Source organism: Falco naumanni, chromosome 13, assembly GCF_017639655.2.
Source record: "Falco naumanni isolate bFalNau1 chromosome 13, bFalNau1.pat, whole genome shotgun sequence".
In the NCBI taxonomy this organism is placed as follows: domain Eukaryota; kingdom Metazoa; phylum Chordata; class Aves; order Falconiformes; family Falconidae; genus Falco; species Falco naumanni.
In genome coordinates, this window is record NC_054066.1 from 10,201,112 (window position 1) to 10,221,677 (window position 20,566).

The window sequence follows — 20,566 nt, forward strand, 5'->3', positions numbered from 1 at the left end:
AAACAGTTTTGCTCTAATAAATGTCAGAGTTTGTGTTTACATTTAAGAAGAAAAGGAGTATGATTTTTATTGCTAAACCACTTTCTGTGGCCTGACTTTGGCAGACTGCCTTCCTAGTACGCAATCTGGGTTGAAACCAGAAACCTTGACCAATGTAACGAAGTTATTAACTTCTGCTTCCAGTACTCTTATTGCTTCTTTAAAAGGTGTGCAATCAAATGAAAACAATAATGTTAATTCAAAGCCACAGCTGCTATTTTCAAGAGGAAGCTCAAAGATAGTTGTAAAGAAACCTGTATGTTCTGCTTATTATTAACAAATCCACAGTTCTGGAAAGCTGTGTGAAACTTCTGCTGAATTTAATCTTGCTTCTGAAGCTGTCTTCCTAGAATATGTAAATCCAAGAAACTGAAAAAGAGAAGGAAGGAATGGAGCAAGTCAAACTAATTTGTGGTAATTATTGTTGGAGTTACAGTTTGCAGGTGCTCTGATCGGAGAAATAGGGTACAGAAATGTCAGGTCATTTGTAAATCAGAGGTGTACGAGTACTGCTACTGCCTCTTAACTCTCCACTGCTGTGTTTTACGACTAGTGATGCGAAGCATAGAATTAACTAGGAGGAAGCTATATTCATCCCTTTGTAAACAGTAACACTATTACCAACCCTCAATTCAGTATTGCATATTTGAAACTTTCCTTATGAATATTTTTTATGCTGAAAATAATTATTTCCTAAATTAGATACAAATCACTTTTGTTCTTTCTAGCTGTGGAATATTTCATGGGTGAACTGAATTCTCCTGATGCTGTGGAAATAATCACCATGTAAGGTTGAGCTACGCTTCTTTGTGATGTCACCATTTAGGGCATGCAAATGGCTTAAAGTATTATGCAAAAGTCTGTATTCTCTTTACTTTTTATTCTGAAATAACAATCTTAATAACCTCATCAGTGGCTATTACTATGTTTTGTGCATAACAGTCCCTTTGTGCATTATTACATTCAAGTAGAGCTGAACTTCCCTAGTCCATAAAAAGTGTTCATATTTATTTATTCAGAGCATCACAAATCATCTACTCTTGAATCTCACTGAACACACCTCTATTGGCCTCAGCTTGACTTAAGTTTTATTCCTTTTTTTTAAAAAAAAAAATTATTCTACAGCCTTTTTCTATCCTGATCTGCTAAATAATGGTCTAATAAGGAAAAAGGTGTGCCAAACAATTACTTGATTTGTTTAAAAAACCCTACCAACAACTGCTGATTCCTGGCCTGGCGTGTTATGTTACATTACACTGGAGCATTCATTTCTCTTCTTTCTTGTTTCTTAATTTTGTGGGCAAAGGCTGGAAGGAGTCCTATCTCTAAGCATGGTGCAATACATGTCCAAAGCAATATTCCCACCCACTTCAGTGGGAAGAGCCAGATGTTTAAATGTCTGCTTGACTGAGGTGGTAACACTGAGGTTGACTTCTTTTCCTTGGAGGGGAAGCATTTGGGGAGGAATCCAAAACCAGATGAATTAAATAGCAAATCTCCCATGGAGAGGCTGTTGGTATTTAAAGATGGGATTCTGTTGACAGTAACACAAGATCCTATTTTTTGTTTATTTTGAACACAGAAGTTTCAAATTTAATTGGTTCTGTTATAAGGTAGAGTTCAATTGCAGAGAGACATTTTGTTAATGCAGATGTTGTGTGTGTTTTTTATATCCATGTCCTTGAAATGTGGTTGTTATAGCAACCGGCTTAACTATTAAACAGGTTTTAGTCTTGTATCTGCTTCACAGCATATAGTGTAATTAGGTTTTTGCAGCATCTTTAAATATCATGCTAGCTAGGAAAGTATAGGAATATCACTTACCTCCCTCAGTAAATTAGCTATAGGTTATTGTTTCCCCAAAGGCATTTTCTCTAAAATGTGTGCACTATTAGTCTGCGTAATTTCCTCCTGCCTAAGAGAGAATGTGAAAAATTAAAATATGCAATCTACATATGCAATGTTAAAATGTGCAAAAATGGTTAGATTTCAAAGGGCTCGCAACAATGACAATTCCAAAAACCAGATTCCAACTGTAGCCTTTTAGCATTTGAAAGTCTTAGCCAAACTCTGCATCTGCACTTCATAATTCCCTGCTCAGTGCCAGCTATCGCTGTGCCCGCATTGCTCCACGCCTGTTCTGCAGGCTGTGTTCCCAGCTCAGGACAGTTAGACAAACAGTCTGGTGGTGAAATGAGTACTTTTGAGGTGTCATTTCGGATCTGCTTTTCCCTAAAATTCTCTTGAAATTAAACTCTTCTCTGCTGTGCAAGCTTTTCAGCCCAAAATTAACCTATTAACAGAATTACTTGTGTTAGCATTTAGTGGTGGGAGTGATCTCAAAAATCTGTTTTCCCTCTCGGCCACAAATACACAGGAAGGGGAAGGTGGGGGAGTGAAGGGAGAAACATTCAATTTCTGTTTGCATCGACAGATGTTCCCCAGACCACAATAACGCAGCTGTGGCAAACTTTTGACAAGAGGTAGTTTGGTTCCCCAGGTTGATGCTGAGCTCCCCTTGCTGCCCCTGTGCAGGGACTCAGGTGGGGCTGGCTGCACCTCTGGTGCTGAGGTACCCTGGCAAAAGGGCAAATCCTGCACCTCTGGATATAGTGACAACCAGGGATGACAGCCTAAAGAAGGCTTTCCCGGGCACTGCGTCCTGTGATCCCGAGTCGGTGCCACACACGGGTGATGAGGTGGCAGGTGTAGGGAGCTGAGCTGTGGTGAAATGCAACATTCAACTATCAGAAAATGGGCAGTATGAGGTGCTGAAGTGATTTCTGGGGGCAGCAGCTCTCCAGGTACTGCAGCTCCTTGGGGCTGTGGAGTCCTCTTTCCATCTGATGTCCACCTTTCAGAGCACTGGGCTTTCTTCTGGCTTGCAGAATATTTTGGGGGATATTTTGGTCTGTTGGATTTTTTTTTTCTTCTTCCTTTGAAACCTCTGAAAAAGGAAAATACTGTTCAATGTGAAATAATTACTTGCAAGAGGAACTGAGTTTGTACAACAGCTTAACATATTGTGGGGCTTTTTGAGGCAGCTTTGCTGTTCTTTCTTCGTAAGTGAAGCATTTAACTTCTCTGACTGCATATTATTGCAGCATCTTGACACCAAGTCTTGTGATTAAGGATTTGTCTTTTGGAGCCTGGATCCAAGGTCTGATGAGTGCCATAATAAAAGCCCATTACAGTCCTGGGGACAGTGGGGCAAGCCAGATGGGGGTGGCAGAGTTTGGGGGTACTGTTTTTAAATTAAGAAGCCTGCGGCCTAATTGTTACAGTTTCTATTTGAATGATCACATCAACAAGCTTAGCAAAAGCAATTCTGCATTACGATCAGATAACTGCCAGTGCAAACAGAACAGCAAGTTTTAGCCATGTGAGCATTTTAGCATCTTATTTGCCTGTGGCACTGTGGTAATTGAGCATATACAAATGATCTGCAATTAAATTTGCATACTTTTGCACAAACTATTTTTTTTTTTCTGGAACATATGATCCAGAACTTCACCAGATATTGATAGTCTTGTTATTAGGTAGTATTGATTTGCAAGAAAAATAAATGCTATTGATGAATTTTAATTAATTCTAATAAGTGAACTTTTCTTCAGTAAACTTCCTGTGTTAAAAGGTAGTAATAGGGGATCTATTAATGTAACACCTGCAGGACTGTATGCTTATGGCACAGTGCCTGCAATACATTTCAGTAATAAGGTTCCAAAATTAACAATTTTGCACAATTTGGATGGCTGTAACTCATTTATTGCCATGTGCACCACCCAGATCTGTCAAGAGTTAAGTGCTAAACCTGCAGTCCAGTTTTTAGTGGTATGAGGACAATCAGTCTTCTGAGACAATGTGTTTAGTTTGAGGGAAAAATGAATCTAGGATGAAAGAAACAACTTTTTTTTTTTTTTTTGTCTTTCCATTTTACTTGTGTTAAAAATAAATGGGAAATCTCAGTCATGCCTTTAATGACTCTCTGCAAATTGATACCATAAGTTTGTAATTAGTGTTCTGTCAGTTTAAAAAGCAGCCATTGCCAGAACTCATATGACAGGTTGCACAATATGACCTTTTATTTTTAAAACAGTAGTTTTTCAACCCAGCCTCCAAGCTCTGAAACTTCTGGTTTCAGAAATCTGTTCGATTTGGCTTGCAACTCTCTCTGCTGCTCTCTGCCCATTACCTTACTGTAACCCATTCTACAGAAGAGTGTGGTAGTGGATATTTATTTTTCTACTCGTTAATTGGCTGTAGAAATCAGGCTGGTGTCTCCTCACCAGCCACCCCAAGCATGTCTGTGTGCTGGGGTCAGCAGCACAGCAGTTGTCCTGTCACCTCCACCCTTGGCTGATGGTGTCCTGCACGTCTTTGCTGGAGCAGCCTTGAAAACATGTGTGGCAAAGGCAGCTCACTTTTTTTTGGAGAACACCCTGCTTTAGGCTGCCCTGAGAAGCAGCCCAGCCGTTAGCAGCACTTGCCGTACCCATCTGGAGGTGTAGGAGCCCCCCAAGTGGCACACCTCCCCTGCCCTGCCTCCTTAAGGCACCGCCTATGCATCCTGCTCTCCTCTCCTGTGCCCTGAGACAGCAAAGAAACATCTACCGCTGGTTGTGACAAGTGATTCAGCAGGAGCTCAGGTGACTCATTTAGCTACCGAGGAGATTAAAATCAGTTCCTGCTTCGGAAAACGACAAACTGCCCTTTTGTGTCACTCATTAATCTACAGCAAGTGCTGGAAGAAACCAGCCCGTGTTTGTTAACGTGGCCGCGAGAGGGAGCTGAGAAATCCCACGGATGCCACAGGGATGTGTGGCGGTGGACCGACACAGGTATTTGAAATTCAATCATTAGGAAACAGCTGACTGTTTCTTAACTCAGATCAACTTCTTGTGCACTTTCTTAAGTTTGAGGATTTTTCCTGAAGGTTTCTGAAGTTGTTAGTAGATCTAATGGACAAGTTGAGCCAACCGTACTCAGGCTTCATTTGTGATTATCCTGTTTATTCTATTTCAGTTAAAATTTAACCAAATTCTGCTCTTAGAAAAAAAATATTATGAACTCCTGGAAAATACTGAAATTTCAAACAGGGCATATATTAGTCATTGACTCAGCATATACGTGTACCCTTTCTTTCCCTAGAATTTGGCTATATATATAGAGGGGGACGTATGCAATGCTACTTCCATTTCTTTTAAACTCATATGGAGCTCCAGAGGAAGGGCAAAACTCAGGTGCCCCAGTCTTTATTTGTCTTTAGTAACACATTGCAAAACAGCTATCTGGAGAGCACATGAGACGGCAGCTCTTATCACCGATGAAACCAGCCACTGCTTGGTGGACAACAGAGATACATTTTTTTTCCCAGGCTAGCAGGCCTTCCTGAGCTGCCCGTGCAGAGAGGATAGACTGTCCTCAGATCTGTGTGACACAGGAAGCAGGACACAGCAGCGGTGCAGCGTGTAACCTGTGTTTCATCGCTGAAAGGACCTCTAGGCTGACATATTTTCTGTAAATTATAACTGAAAATTTAATCACACCTTAAGAAATTAAAAAACACAGTCATAAAACTTTCTGAATAGCAGAGAGGGTCTGTGCAGCTGGTATACTGGAGGGAGTAATTTCTGGTAATTAATCAGCAATTTTAAACCAAGAGGGGTGTTTGTTGCGTTCTTTTTGTGGGGATTTTTTACCTTCTTTTTTTATGTGCTGGTGGTACAGGTTAGCTAAACGTTTTTTCATCACCATATACATTTCTTGAGGGATGTTGGAAAGGAAAAATGTTCCTGAAGCAAAAAAGTGCGCTAGTCTTCAACTTTTCATGTATGCATGAAACTCTGGAGCAATTTCAAAGGCTTTCTTTTTTCAACTTACATCTCTAAAAGACTAGTCGGCTTCACCCTGAGATTATTCTCATCTTTGTGTCTGATCTATTTCCTTCCCTGGCATTCCCTGTTTGCTCCTGGTTTGCAGTGCAGCTGAAAAGTTGGCTGGCTTACATGTGATTCCCAGCATGATGATGTTACTCAACCATCCTGTAAAGAAGGAACGGTCATGGTGCTATATGTCTGTTTATTGAACGATCAGGAAGATGCCTTAAAAGCCTTTATTTCCTCTGGCTGCAGCCTTGACACAAGTCAGTCGACTCATTAAATAACCATTTGAATGATACGCACTTAGGGGGTGTATTTCCTCATCTCCTGCCAAGCCAAGAAGTTTCTCGGTGTGTTTTAGTTGGATGTGGCTGAAGGCTCTGAAATGGGGGGTGGGGTGGGGTGAGTGGCGTGGGGGAAGGCAGAGTTCACCCACTGGCATCTTGAAAAAGCTGCAGCTAAAGAGCACTGGAGTTCAGCTGGTCCTCGCACGTCCTGGTACCTAGGCCACACTGTGTGCCCTGTTCTGGCAATAGGCAGGAACTTGGGTTGGTCTTACATCACACTGCCTCTGACAAGCGGTTACACTCACTAGATGTGTGGTGTCACTGTGTCCCGGGACCAGAATAGCCCTTCCTTTTCCATAGGCCATGTTGCCATGGTGAGAACATGGATACAGCTTGTTGCAACAGGGTACCCTGGCCCCCAACTCATTTATTCTTTCTCCTGTGCCTATGTGGTGCCTTCTCGTGACTGGTCATTTAGCTGCATTCCTGAATTCATCCCTCCATTAAGCAGATTCCCATACAGTTTCCCCAGTCAGGTTTGAGGTCTGTACGGGAGGACGTGCTGGATTTGTCTTCAGCTGTGTAATCTGTAACTCCCATTTCAATGAACATGCCAGTGAGACTGGATGACATGGCACAGAGGATCCAGGTTGTTGTCATTTCCTCATCATCCAAGAGTGACTTCTGCTGATTAATGCCTGAGAAATTACATGAACTTTTTGCTAAGAAAAATGTGCCATGCTGATAGAATTTTCAGTCTTGTTCAAATGTCAGGCAATCTGCTTGCAGAAATTAGTGTTTTCACCGCTTGACTCCTCAGCCTTAATAACCAACATAAATATTGAACCAACCTTTTAAAACTGAGATTACTCATTTAAATCCAATTAGAAAAGATGGTGATGGTAAGGAGGCAAACGTCAAGTAGTTTGTGGGGCTGAGTTATATGTCAGACACATTAAGCTTTTAAATCTGGTCATTTCCTGTCAATTACAAGTCTGGAGCTGTTTGTGGAGCAGTTGTGGTGGCCTAGATGTTACAGGTTGATGCGAGCTTTTGTATTTCCTTACGAAGTGCACCATTAGGATAGAACATCTTGTGCTCCTCTGTTTCTGGTTGCTAAGTACCCGTTCTTCACAGTTGTACCTCGAGGGAGAAATTTAATAATGCTGCGACGTTTACTCTCTTTCCTACAGACCCACAAGATTTCCAGAAATGGGAAGGAATATATGTCTTTAAGGTCAAACTGTGCTTTAATCAGTCGAAGTTGGATAGAAGCGTGTTATTGAACTGGTTTCCCAGCTGGTCTGGTGATATGCATGCATTGAAATAAGCTAACATTGGCCAGTTAAGGTGTTGGACTAATATTAATCTGACCCTTTGGGAAGTACACTTTTGCAGACAAATACTGTATTGGGGGGAAACAGAAGGACAGAGAGAGAAAAAATGTGATTTTTAATTCTAAATCACTATCTTTCCTGGACTAATAGCTTATATCTCTGAAGATAACTTGCCTTGAAGGTTAAGACCTGGGCAAATATCAACTCTGTTATGTAGTAACAGCGCAAAAAAAACCCCTCATCTTTCTGAAAGAAAAACTTATACTATTGCTATTGCAATGAATGTAAGGGATCTGTGCTTTTGGATCTGTGGAAAGGCTAAAAGCCAGCTACAATTTATGTTCTGTTTCCTCTTATTAAGAACTCTAATTCTGTTGACCGCGGCTGCGATGTTGTAGAATTTAACACTTTTACACTGATAACTTCCACTCTGACATACCAAATCCTTATCTGCTGGTTTGATTTCTCAGTTACTTAGGGAGGTATGGAGAATGTCTGTGCAGTAGACAAGACTGGAATGTGTCATCTGAGTTTCCTATTTGTTGGATGAAATCTTTGCCTGCTTTGACTGACACATTTTTTGTCTAGAGAATTTGCGAATTTTAAAAAGTTTACCTCTTTCCTGGATGTTTATGTCTTGACCTTGTGTTTCTAGAGAGCTTACCCAAGAACCCCTCTTACAAAACTGTTTGAAATCATGACATGTTCACATCTGGAGCTGGCCAAGGCCATTTTAGTCTGAGTCCACCTTTCCTTACATTCTTGTGTATCAAAAAGGTGCAGTCTGTTTCTCCCCTACATATTTGCAGGAACAGTTATCGCTACTTCTCCAAATTAAATTAGAGCAATTCTGTACTTTTTGGTTTGCCTCAAAATCTGCATGACAAAATAGCTCCCTAAAGGAAACAAGAGCTTTTTTGGTTTGTTTTTCAGGATGAAACAAGGGAACAAATGGCTGTCTTGCAATGCGGGGATCTGCAATGGAAGAAGCACTTACGGCCAGGAGGAGGGAAACGCAGTGCTCGGAACAGAATGAGACAGTTGTGCTGGATGAACTGTGCATTTAAACATGACCGTCTTCAAGCAGAGTCAGAAACCATATGAGATATTTGAATTTCATCAGAGTACTCTTTTTTTTTTTTTTTCTTTTTTTTCCTCCCCTCTCTTGTGTATTTCATTTTTCCTCTCAGGGTCTCTTCACTCTCAGCTGAAGAGTTTGGGATTTTTTTAGAAAGCTGACAAAGAGTTCCTATTCAACTTTGTTATTGAGAACATCAGAACTATGTGAAACTACATAGGAACACTGTGCTCCTTCACTTTGTATAGGTAATTAACTGCCTCAGCTATGTTTGGACTTCTTTCAAACTGCAGAATTATTTAAGATATGATAGATGATCAGGTATTTTCAGAGAAAGGTTAACAATAACGTACACCTACTAGTAGCAATGAAATTCTTAATTTCCTAGCTGGGTTGGTTCAGTATGTCTGATTTTGCTACCCAAAGTAGGATATTGTGGTAAGCATGTGCCCCTTCACAAAAGGGCTGTGTTCAATACCCAATATAAGTTCTAAGAACCCTGTCCTAGGGAACACTGCCAAAGCCTTTTGCAGGGCTGTCCTGTGTCCCAGAGGAAGGGAAATTCATGGTGCCTTTCCTTTTGCTGAGCAAGTTCTTAATCTTGGGAAATCTTTGCAAGCATTTGTGATAGCTTGAAATGGTCCCACTTTGGGTGATTTGATGAGATGTTTTATATTCAGAATAGGTTGAGCACTTCCCTTCCTCTGAAACAGCATCTAAGCATCAGTTGGACATGAGATAATAATTAAGGCGATCTTTTCCACTCCAGCAGTCAAAACACCTTTCCAAGCCCTTTTTTAAAGTACTGTCTATAAAGCACTTAAAAGCTCAAAAACACAACAAAGAGTTAAATATTACTACTGTTGTCTCCCTATTGCTTTTTTCCCAGTGTCTTGAATTGCATGTTTTAACCTTCTGAATCTCTCCTCATAAGCCCTTCCCACAAATGTCCTTTGCACAGTTAAAAACAGTCTACTGCTTTACCATCATATCCTTACATCTTGCTGTGTATTAGCTCATCTTCATTACATCTTTAACTGTAACTTGCAACTGATCTTTTAGGCTTCCCAGTGGGATCAAAGACTATTTCCTAACTATCAAAATAGTTTCCCAAAAGCTTCCTTCCTTTGCTGTGAATTCGATGCCACCATAATGAAACTGGTTTATTATTTCATTTCTTTTCCATTTTGTGGGATTTTTTTTCCAAGTGATCTATGTTGCTTGTCTTACGGATGCAAATGGCAGGCAGTGCGGACCTACGCTTCACTGGTTGTATGGGTGTGTACCTTTGCAGCTGGGAGAATGAGCAGATGTATGGGTCCTGAGAAGCTCACGTTCACTTATGCCATACCTTATTTTCAGCATAGGCCTGGATCAAGGGTTGACCTGTAAGTTAGAAACATGGTGTGCTGAGGAAAATGCATGTTGCGATGGGAAAAAGGGAGAAGTAAGATGTTGCAGCGGAATGCCTCTTTCGTATTCTCTGTGTTTACCTAACTGTTGTGCAAAAGCCAGGCAAATCTACAATCTAATCCTTTCTTGAGAGAGATGGACAGAATAAAGATAGGTGTTAGGCTGTGAAGAAAAAGAACAGTGACTTGGATCAATCCAAAAGCATTTACCCACTCTGAACAGCAGAGATAAGAACAAAAGTGATAAAGAAACCTAAATCCCACATCAACAGCACAATATTAGAAGGGTGATTAAGATTATGGACCTAAGGGAATGTGTACATTGCAATACTGAACGTGAAGTACCTAAGTTTTAGGCTACCTAGAAAAACTGACGGGCTTGACTGACCTATGCAGGCTCCGTGTAGTGCACTGATGAAGCAGAGGACCACAGATCGATAGCCATTGATGCTGGGATGTGCAGGTCACCATCTCTAGAGCTTTGCTTTGTGCTGGAGCAAAGCTTGCATGGCAGGGCTGTCTGGCAAGCTGCTCTTCACTAGGCTGGACAATGATCAATTTGCCTGATGGATAACGGGGCAGCCCCACAGCATGCGACCAAACGGCAGCAGCAAAAGGACACTGCTCTGGAGCAAAGTTAAGTTTGGATTTAAATTTTGACTCTTGGTTGCAAAATGTGTTCTTTGTGGTAAAAAGAATGCAAGTTCACATTTGATTCTTCCCCCAAATTCTATACCGTATCTGTAGAAAATTTTTGCTTGTAATGAACCTGTGCAAATTCCACAGCAGATACTACTCATCAACTTCTTAGATCCCTTATGCAAATGTACATGTACCATACCCTGGTTGGATCTATTTATAACCTAATGCTGCTGCTTTGTACTTATATGCTCAGATATGGCAGCCAAGTGTAATGAACTGATTCATTAATTAACCAGAAAATTTTTACTTCTGGTGACATACTTCAGCTTTGCTGTGGAAAGAGAGAGCAACAGAAAATTGTTTTGATTTCTAAGGAGGCTGGAGTAAAACTGTTCTGAAAATGTATTTTCTAGCATTTACTATACCCTTGAATGATTAATTGAGGCCAGTTGGCAGTTTTTTCTCCAAAGAGATGACAAAACTGATAAAATTTTGTAAGCTCCCACTTCATATTTCTGATTCTTGTGACTATTCTTGGAATGAAGGCTAATTATACCATTAAAATGTCAACTATTTCTGTCTTCTCGAAGGAAAATGCTGTTATCCACACAAACTCACTAACATCTCTGGATCCCAACGATGTGTTATTGGGTAGGTGTGACCCACAGTGAGCACACATTTTCAAGTCTGTCTAAATTAAGGAGAGCAGACTAAAGATAAGAGGATGCAAGCAGCATGGCATGGTCTCTTCTTCCTCCCCTGACTGGCCAGGCTTGAGTACATTCTCGGTGTCAGTGTAGGGACCAAAAGAACATTCTCTGATTGCCTAGTTGTGTGCTGTCATGGAAAGATTAAATGTCTCTTGGTGTGCTATAGTGCATGAGTACATGCGAGGGCCACAACTTGAAGGGAGAGACTGAATGCTCTTTCCTTTGTTCTGGATGCAATTATGCAAGCACTTTTTTTGTTCCTTGCACCACCTCTAAAATTTGGTGAAAAATAACTTCCCAGTATCGACAGAAAGGTAGGGCATGCTTCCAGTTCTTAGGATTGCTTCAAATAAGCCACGACATTGTGGCTGATGCAGTCATGAGGGTTTTGGCTTCTATGACAATGGGACATTCTTTGACTGTTAGGGAGGGATGGGATCCGTCTGTCTACAAGAGGCAAGTGATCTTTGCTAGGAGGCTGGCTAACTTAGTGAGGTGGGCTTTAAACTGAAGGACTTGGGGGGAGCGGTCCAAAGTGGCAATGGTCACGCCATCACACCCAACAGGAGAATAAGCAACACCAACCAGAGCAGCAATATATGTTCCTTAGCTGCCTCCCAAGGTGAGTACCAGAAGGCTGGTCACCTGAGGGGTGTGCATGGCTATGGTGGATCCTCTTGCAGCCTTCCCGGGAGACCTGCTCAATTACCTCTCTGAAATGTCTGTACACGTGTAGCTTAGGGAATAACCAGGAAGAATTAGAGATCTGTGTGCAGCCATAGGGCCATGATCTCATCGTAATTACAGAGACATGGTGGGATAGCTCGTATGAGTGGAACGCTGTCGTGGATGGATGTGTACATTTTAGGGAAGCCAGACCAGCAAGGAGAGGTGGTGAAGTATGTGTGAAGAATGGAATGTACTGAGCTTTCCTTAGGGGTGCGTGAAGAACGTGTTGAGAGCTTATGGGTAAAGACTAAGGGGTAGGCCAATATGGGTGACACCGTTGTAGGTGTTTACTACAGGCCACCTGATCAGGAAGAGGAAGTCAATGAGGCCTTCTACAGGCACCTGGAGGTAGCCTTATGATCACAGGCCCTGCTTCTGGTGGTGGACTTCAACCACCCTGGTATGTGCTGGAAAGACAGCACAGCTGGGCACACATGGTCCAGGAGGTTCCTGCAGAGCATTGATGGTAACATTTTGATGCCAATAGTGGAGGAATCAACAAGATGAGGTGTGCTTCTGCACCGTGTATTAACAAAAAAAGAAGGACTGGTTGGGGGTGTGAAGGCTGGGGGCACCTGTGGCTGCAGTGACCATGAGATGGTGGCGTTAAGGATCCTACATGCAGGAAGCAGGGCAACAAGTAGGGTTACAACCCTGGACTTCAGGAGAGTGAACTTTGGCCTCTTCAAGGACCGGCTTGGAGGAATCTCATTAGGGGTCTGGAAGGTAGGGGGCTTTAAGAGAGCAGGCTAATATTCAAGCATCACTTCCCCGAAGTCCATCGGTGCATCCCTATAGGTAAGAAATCAAGCAAAGGGGGCAGGAGGCCTGCATGGTTAAGCAAGGAGCTTCTGGCAAAACTCAAACAGAGTAAGAAGGTTTATGGGATGTGGAAAAAGGAACAGGCCACTGGGGAAGAATATAAGAATGTTGTCAGAATGTGCAGGGAGATGATGAAGAAGGCTAAAGTCCATTTGGAATTGTATGTGGTGAGGGATGTCATGGACAACAAGAAAAGCTTCTTCAAGTACATCAGTAGTAAAAGGACAACTGGGGAAAATGTGGGCCCGCTGCTGAGTGAGGTGGGTGCCCTGGTGGCAGAGGACACTGAGAAGGTGGAGTTACTGAATGCCTTCCTTGCTTCAATCTCTAGTGCTAAGTCCAGCTCTCAGGAATCCCAGACCCCGGAGGCAAGAGAGGAGGTCTGGAGAAAGGAGAAGTTCCCTTGGTTGAGGAGGATCGCATTGGAGATCACTTAAGCAAACTTGACACCATAAATCTATGGGCAGCAATGGGATGCACCGCAAGTGCTGAAGGAGCTGGCAGATGTTATTGCTAAGCCACCCTCCATCATCTTTGAAAGGTCATGGAGGGACAGGAGAGATGCCCAAGGACTGGAGGAAAGCCAATGTCACTCCAGTCTTCAAGAAAAGCAAGAAGGAGGACCCAGGAAAATGCAGGCCAACCAGCCTTACCTCCCCCCTGGAAAGGTGGTGGAACAGCTCATCCTGGAGGTGATTTCTAAGCATGTGGAGGAAAAGGTTATCGGGAGTAGTCAACATGGATTCACCAAGGGGAAACCATGACTGTCCAACCTGATAGCCTTCTATGATGGAATGACTGGCTGGGTAGACAAGGGGAGCGCAGTGGGATGTTGTCTACCTTGACCTCAGCGAGGATTTTTCTGCAGACCTGTCAGGTAAAACGGGTCATGAAACAATGCCATATAGCTACCTTAGTGTGGGCCAGTGAAGTGTTTCAGCTATTTTGGTAGGCTTAGGAGTGAAGCTGTGATTTACAACCCTGTTCGTGACACACATGTCCTCTTCAGTTCCTGTTTTTTCTGTTTCTTATGTAGCTCTCCTGTTCTTACTGTATTTGCAGATGATATCTCTTACCTGTGTAGATGGAAACACACATGAACAAATGCTACATATTGATGTAATGAGGCTATTAAAAATAAGTTATCACCTTCGGAAGCCTGGAAGATTATTTGAATTGAGAGGATGGACCCAGATGGATGCAAGCTCCATCTTTTAAAACACAGGGAAGTATGTGCAAAGTCTCAGGAACAAAGAGCCTAAAAGGTAAGCCCATCATGTAGTGACTACTGTGAGGCTACTTGAGGGGACAAGTTAATGACAGTATCTGCGTCTCTTGAAAGTGTTCGTGCTTTTTTCTGTTGCAGTGGTACACAAGCTTGATTTCTTAAAAGCATGAAGTATGAAAAAATTCTGACTTGCTCTATCAGACACGTTCACATAATAATTGCGTGTACTTAATGACCTGCTCTCTCTTCCCACCTCAGACCTAGAGCAAACAGCAAATCACTGGGTGGTTTGGAGAGGCATGGAGAGGTACAAGTGTGCAGCCATTTGCTGTGCAAAAGCGGGAGTCAGGCTGTCCTGTTGGCTGTCTGCTGTTCCAGCTTACCCTCCCAGACCTGCTGCTGGTTTATGTCTAGCCGCCTTTGTGGTTGCTGCTGTTGCAATGGCACAAAGTGTCTTCTGTCACAGGCACAGAACGAAGCATCTGCTATGAGAGAAACATCAAGAACAGCATATTGAAACTCTGTGTTGTTAAAAACTGTTCAGCTGCTCTCTAGAAAGGTGCAAAGGGACCCTGCTCTTAAGGATGAAAGCGGGCACAAGGGCAGCCTGGAGAGAAGAAATAATGTCTTTCATCGACGTTTCTGGGTGAGTCATTCCCCCTCGGTCTGACTCAGCACTGAGCACTGCCACGCTCCCCAGAACATCTCACAACTGACATCAGTCACTGCCCAAGACAAAACATGCTCGATCTGCAGGGCACCATGGTGAAAGCTTAGTTGGGTGACTTTAGCCAAGCACCTGTGCAGGGGAGCAAGTGGCTGTGGACCCTGACATCTTTCTGCATGTAAGCACCTGACAAAGTCTTGCTGACACCTGGCTGAAGAGAGTGCGTAAATACCCTGGTGTCTCATGGCCTGCTTTCCTAAGAAGAAAAGAGTGGGATACACGTTCCTGAAACCTTCTAACACAGGATCAAAGCCTAAACCAAACCATTACCTGGGTTTTCGAGAATTTGCTTGAACAGCTTGACAGAAAAATGCTTAAATGAGAGAGGAAAAACTTTTTGTGATGCATAAACACATTGCTGCTAGTTCCAAGGAGCAATCTGGATCTTTCCTATTTGCTGAAGGAGGCTGCATCGTGCTGCAAACCACTACCCAGGGAGGCTGTGCCGGCTGCCCAGCTCCTGTACAGCAGGAGCTGCTCTCGTGCTTCAGCAATGCCGTTGCTATGGCTTTGCCCCAGTGTAAATGAGATCAGAAACTGGCTCCCTGCCACTGTAATATGGTTTTTGTGAGAACCGAACTGAATTATGCTTGTCATTGTTTGCTTGAGGTTCTTTCACTAGCAAGATTAGCAATAACGCTGCTCACAAAATCCTCACCTTGAGAAAGATTCAGTGTTGATGTTCCTTTTAAAAAGGAAAACTAAAGGAACTAAAATCAGAGAACCAAACAGTCCATAAATTTGGACACTGTGTCTCAGAGTGTGTTTTCAGTGCTTTCATCTTCAGTGGCATGTTTGATAACTTCCGTTATTACCTGGCTAAGCAGAGGGCTGGGAGGCAGGAGGTCCAAAATCAACCACCCAGATCAGCCACAGAGATCCTGGGTAGATGAGGATAAATGGTTGAATCTCTTGATGCTATTGCTCCCCTTCAAAAAAAAAAAAAAAGAAAAAGTAATTGTATGTAACTTCAGGTGTTTGGCTCTTTAGGTGGCATTGATGAGTCCCTGGTGTGGTTCTGCAAAGCCCTCTATCAGGAGTATTTAGGGCAAAAATCTGTCTGATTTTTAAATTGGTAAGTGTATGAGTGGAGGTAGGTGGTGTAGGTGTAGCTGTGTACAGTAGCAAGGAGACAGACGATGCACAAAGAAGTCTTTCCTATTGCCTATCCCCTTCTCTTATGAGGCTGGGCATACTTTTTGGAACCAGGCTTTTCCTTTCTGTGGTACTACATACAGCACTTGTATACCATACATGGCTACATATCTTATGTGCACAACATCAAAAATTTGCACGCTATTATATAAATAATTTGGCTGTCTGAACAAAAGCCACTCATTTTAAAACATTGCAATGTTTTCTGAAAAAGTTAAAATTAAAACACATTCATAAATGTTTTGCCTTTAGCATTCTTTATGTGAAGACGTGTCTTCCTGTAAAAGAGTTATTTTTTTATTTTCACTATCCTTTTATGGAGGTTTAAATTATCTTGAGTTATTCAATAAAACCCACAAAATTGCTTTGTATGCAATTACTCAGAGAGAGCGTTCCATTATGTGACAGTCACACAACCACATAATATCCCTTTCATCTATAACTTTCTGTTACTTTTGCCCACTAAGTGTTTGAGAAGGTAAGGCAAGTTTAAAATATTCCAATAGACTCATGCAGGCCTGGGTGCTGCTGATGCCGAGGGAGAAAGTCAGGAGATCTCTGCATGGTCCAAAGAGGCCTATTTATAGGGTAAATAATGCATATGCGCCCCATTGCCCTAAATGGGATTCTCTGACTTGATTTGCTTTCATCATTTCAGAGCATCTGACTTCTTTTCTATTCTGAGCATTGACCTTCTGATAGGTGATTTTTCCAGCAGAAGGTATGATGATGGTGCCAAGCATTTGAGACAAACTTTTGGCTAAGGACTCTGGGTTTTCAGGAACACTTGAACGTGTGAGTTTGAGGGTCTCATTTTTGGAGTCTAATTCTTATGGATCCTGTATTTTCTGATGGGTCAGACTCTTTAGTCTCTATGCCTCAGTTTCCAGCCTATAAAAGGAAGAAACCATCATTTTTTCCATCCCAGTGGGGGTACTGTGAACAAAAATATGTTAAAAATCATGAAGAACTCCAATACTAGTGTAATGGAAGCCATATAACAAGGATGGGCAGATAGCCAAGAAAGCTTTTAACATACTTCAGTTTAGGTTTTGGAGTCTAATGAGGCTGAGCCAAATTCTTGATGGTATAAATCAGGAGTTTCACTGATCCATTGACAATCAGGCTGGTTGAAAATTTTGCAGGCATTTCTATGATTAGAGCTTCCTAGACTTACAGATACGTGAGAGGAAGACTTTCCCATGTGACCCTGTGCATGGTGCTCCAACAGTAGATTTTCAGAGCCAGTTTTCTTATCCTAGACTCCAGCAAAACACTCAAATATATATACACCTGCTGTGCTTGGTCAACAGGAGCTCATAAATTTATTAAGTCTTGAAAAGCCCACAGGAAGGAAAGAAGGTTGAATATATAACTACCTCCAAAAACATGGTACTTTAAGGTATATCAAAGCTTTCTTTAAGAAGGACAGATTACACTTTTACTTTTTATGTCTGCAGGCTGAACTCTTTTCAGCCTAAGATTCATTAAAAGGCTTATTGTGCAGAGCTGGCTGAATGAATGGTTTAATGATAAACAGTCAAACATAGCACAAAAACATGAAAAGCTGCATGTGCAGGTCCCCCAACAGGGCTGTTTGAAGTCAAACTCAACTTTGAAGTGCTCTTCAGGTTTTTACTTTCACCTTCCAGCAAGCCTCCTGGCTAGCAAGGAAGATTTTCTATCTTGGAGCTGTCTGTAGCCTGGGTAAGGGCTGGCAGGTGGGTGGTGAGGGGATCTGCTCTTCCTTAGCGCGCCAGGAAGGCTGCAGAAAAGCTGCTCTTTAGAGAAGCTCCAGAGTAGTTTGGAGTAGCATGGATGTAGAAGTTTTTCATGTCTTCAATACAGCTTCTTAAAAAAATATCAAGAGATAAAAATTGGTTCTTCCCAAGGCATCAATAGATGGACTTCATTTTAGGGGGTTTTTGGGTTTTGTTTGAAGTTTCTAAAGCAAACTGTTCAATTTAACTGCCCATTTAACCACTGGTTACAATATAAAGCTCACGGCTATGTCTACCACCTCTTTCCCTGCAGACCTGTGTCCTTTTAGCGTGTTGCAGAAGCTGATGGACTTTTCTGAATGTGCTGAACAGCAGCAGACTAGTTTGAGCTGTTACGGAGCAAGCAGTTCTTGCTGAGAGGACAGACCCTTCCACTGATGCCTTCACCATGGCACGTGGGCCTTAGCTGCTTTGCTGCTCTGCTTTATGCAGGTGCAACAACTGTAGCTGTCTCTAAATAAAATGATGCCTGAGAAAGCGAGTGATAGATATGCAGAGGACAGTAAGAAGTCAGGCAGACATCAGTGTAATTTTTTTATTACACGCAAATACATAGTGTGATTGTCTGGTTATCAAAATCTCCAAGGAGTGAGATTTCCTATTTAGCGTGAGGTTTGATGCACAGAAGGGAGGTTGTAAGCATCATCCAGCATGAGATATGCTCCAGTCATTGTGTAGCCCTATCAGTGCTGCCATGAATTAAGCTGTGATTTGCATCTCTTGAAAGGGTCAGAATTGAGAGATAAATAAAGTTACATCTGTGAGCCCCATTTTCTTTCAGCTTCCTTTCTGCTACTCAGGTTTACACTGGAATCCTATTTAAATTGTTTATTTGGTACTCAGCCTGTGGAGAAAGTATGAGCCACGCGCACAGAAGCTGTAGGTTGCTGTGAATTTTCCCAGCACTCCTATTGGAAATCAGTGCTTGACCCCAGTTATGAAACCTAATCTGGTGGCAGAAAACAATGTGTTAGGAGGGCAAACGTCATCTTACTTTGTGATTAAGAAGCATGTGAGATCTGAAGAGGCAGTGGAGGATCTCTCCTGTCTTGTGTGGAGACTTTCAGTGGAGAGGACTTGCAAGAGCTTGTCCCCTGTAGAGCTCTGAGAGGGCACCTGTAAGGTAAATGGGAATGGAGGAAAATGGACCTTGTTTTCATTCCCCCATAAAGATACAGCTCTTACCAGCTGGCATACCAAAGGAGAAAATACCATTGTTGATACCTTAGGTGCCTGTAAGCTCAGAGATCTTAGTGATGAAGAAGAAAAAAATAAAAAGATAAAAGGAAAAACTAGAACTCATAGAGGGGAAAGATGATTTTGTCCTGCCAGTTTATGTGCAAGCCAGGAATTATTCTTTCCTTGAGCCAGAAATATAAGGAATAAAGTAGTAATGTGTTTTTTTCTTTTATCAGAATGAAAATGGTAGAAATTGTTTCCAAACACACTCATAGGCACTCTTTTTTTTATGTTTCATAGGAAAAAATGAAAACCAAACATTTTCAGGAGGCTGTGATCAGAACAAAGCACTAAGGCATTATGTTGGATCGTGTTTCCAGTTTTTTTTCATTCTGTACATAAAACAGGTCTCTGGATTTTTTTTCTGCCTGCAGAAAACAAAGCTCTTGGCTCTCTCTGCCTTGTGCCTTCTTTGCCTGGCTCCCTGCGAGAGCAAGCACTGCCTTGGACACTCGTGGCTCTGCAGAGCAACCTTCCTCCACAGAAACAAAGGTTTGCTCAGGTTACCTGCTGTAATGGAGACCCCGGGGGTAAACCAGATTTGAAGGCAGTTCCATTTTTTTTAATTACTTGCACCTGAATGGAGCTACCTGAGCATGGGCCAGTAACAGACTCCTGGGAATTTAGGCCCTGCTCAGTCTTGTGCATCTTATCCTTATTGCTGAAGTGGCGGCACGGTTCTTAGGAAAAAAGAATTCACTTTTGACTTTCTGTCAAGAATATTCTAAGTCTTGAAGCTTTCTGTCTTTGTTGGTGAAAAATATGTTACAGTTAACTTTTAGCATGTTTGATTTTTTCCGTGTGCTTTCTATGTGTGATTACTCACAGCTCTGTGTGAGAATACTTGTGTGTGTTTAAAAGCCACTGGCTTCCTTTATTTTGTTCAGGAAGCATTCATCTAAAAATTTAGGTTCATTTCTTTACAGTAGGAGAAAATGGACTTCATAAATTGCAGGCTTTGATATAATCAAGTTTCCAAATGTCTTTGAGATCAAACATGTCAAATAAATCATTCAGTCAAGCCCGTTGCTCTTCAGTTTGGTGTTGAATGAATATGTTCTAATCTAAACCCTCTCAGGGCCAAAGACTTGGTCAGAGACATAAACAAACGCTTTCTCAACTTAGAGCAGAAATTTGGTCACTGGATAAAAGTTAGAAAACAATAAAATGTGAAACCAAAGTAGCAAACAAAAAGGAACAGAAAATTGTTTTCTTGCCTAATTGTAATTTTATATGTAATAAAAATTCTGCAGGTTCTGCAACCCATAATGATAGAAGTATTTGCTCCCACTGAACAGGGCAGGCTGGGCGAGTTGGTCATTCCCTCTTCCCTACAAGCCAGGTTTGTGAACTCGAGTCAGCTGCCTGCAGTTAATTATGTCCTGGTGCTGCCAGGTAAGCAGAGGAGAGGTGTTTGGAGATGCTGACCACCAGGGCTCGTCCTCCAGGTGATGATCCCACAGGCAGCAGAACAGATAATGAAAAACCTGGCAGGGAGGCT

The 20,566-nt window shown here is 42.1% G+C and overlaps 1 long non-coding RNA gene across 3 annotated transcripts; it reads left to right on the forward strand.

The window, feature by feature from the left end:
* Positions 1–4,177: 4,177 nt before the first annotated feature.
* Positions 4,178–16,430, forward strand: LOC121096988. Of its 3 annotated transcripts, XR_005830733.1 has the most exons (4): positions 4,178–4,877; positions 8,476–8,868; positions 13,998–14,200; positions 14,422–16,430. It is a non-coding gene; the product is annotated as an uncharacterized LOC121096988 (long non-coding RNA). The 3 variants fall into 3 exon arrangements; XR_005830732.1 differs by having other exon boundaries at positions 4,181–4,877; positions 13,998–16,430; XR_005830731.1 differs by lacking the exons at positions 13,998–14,200; positions 14,422–16,430 and having other exon boundaries at positions 8,476–11,249.
* The last annotated feature ends 4,136 nt before the right edge of the window (positions 16,431–20,566 follow it).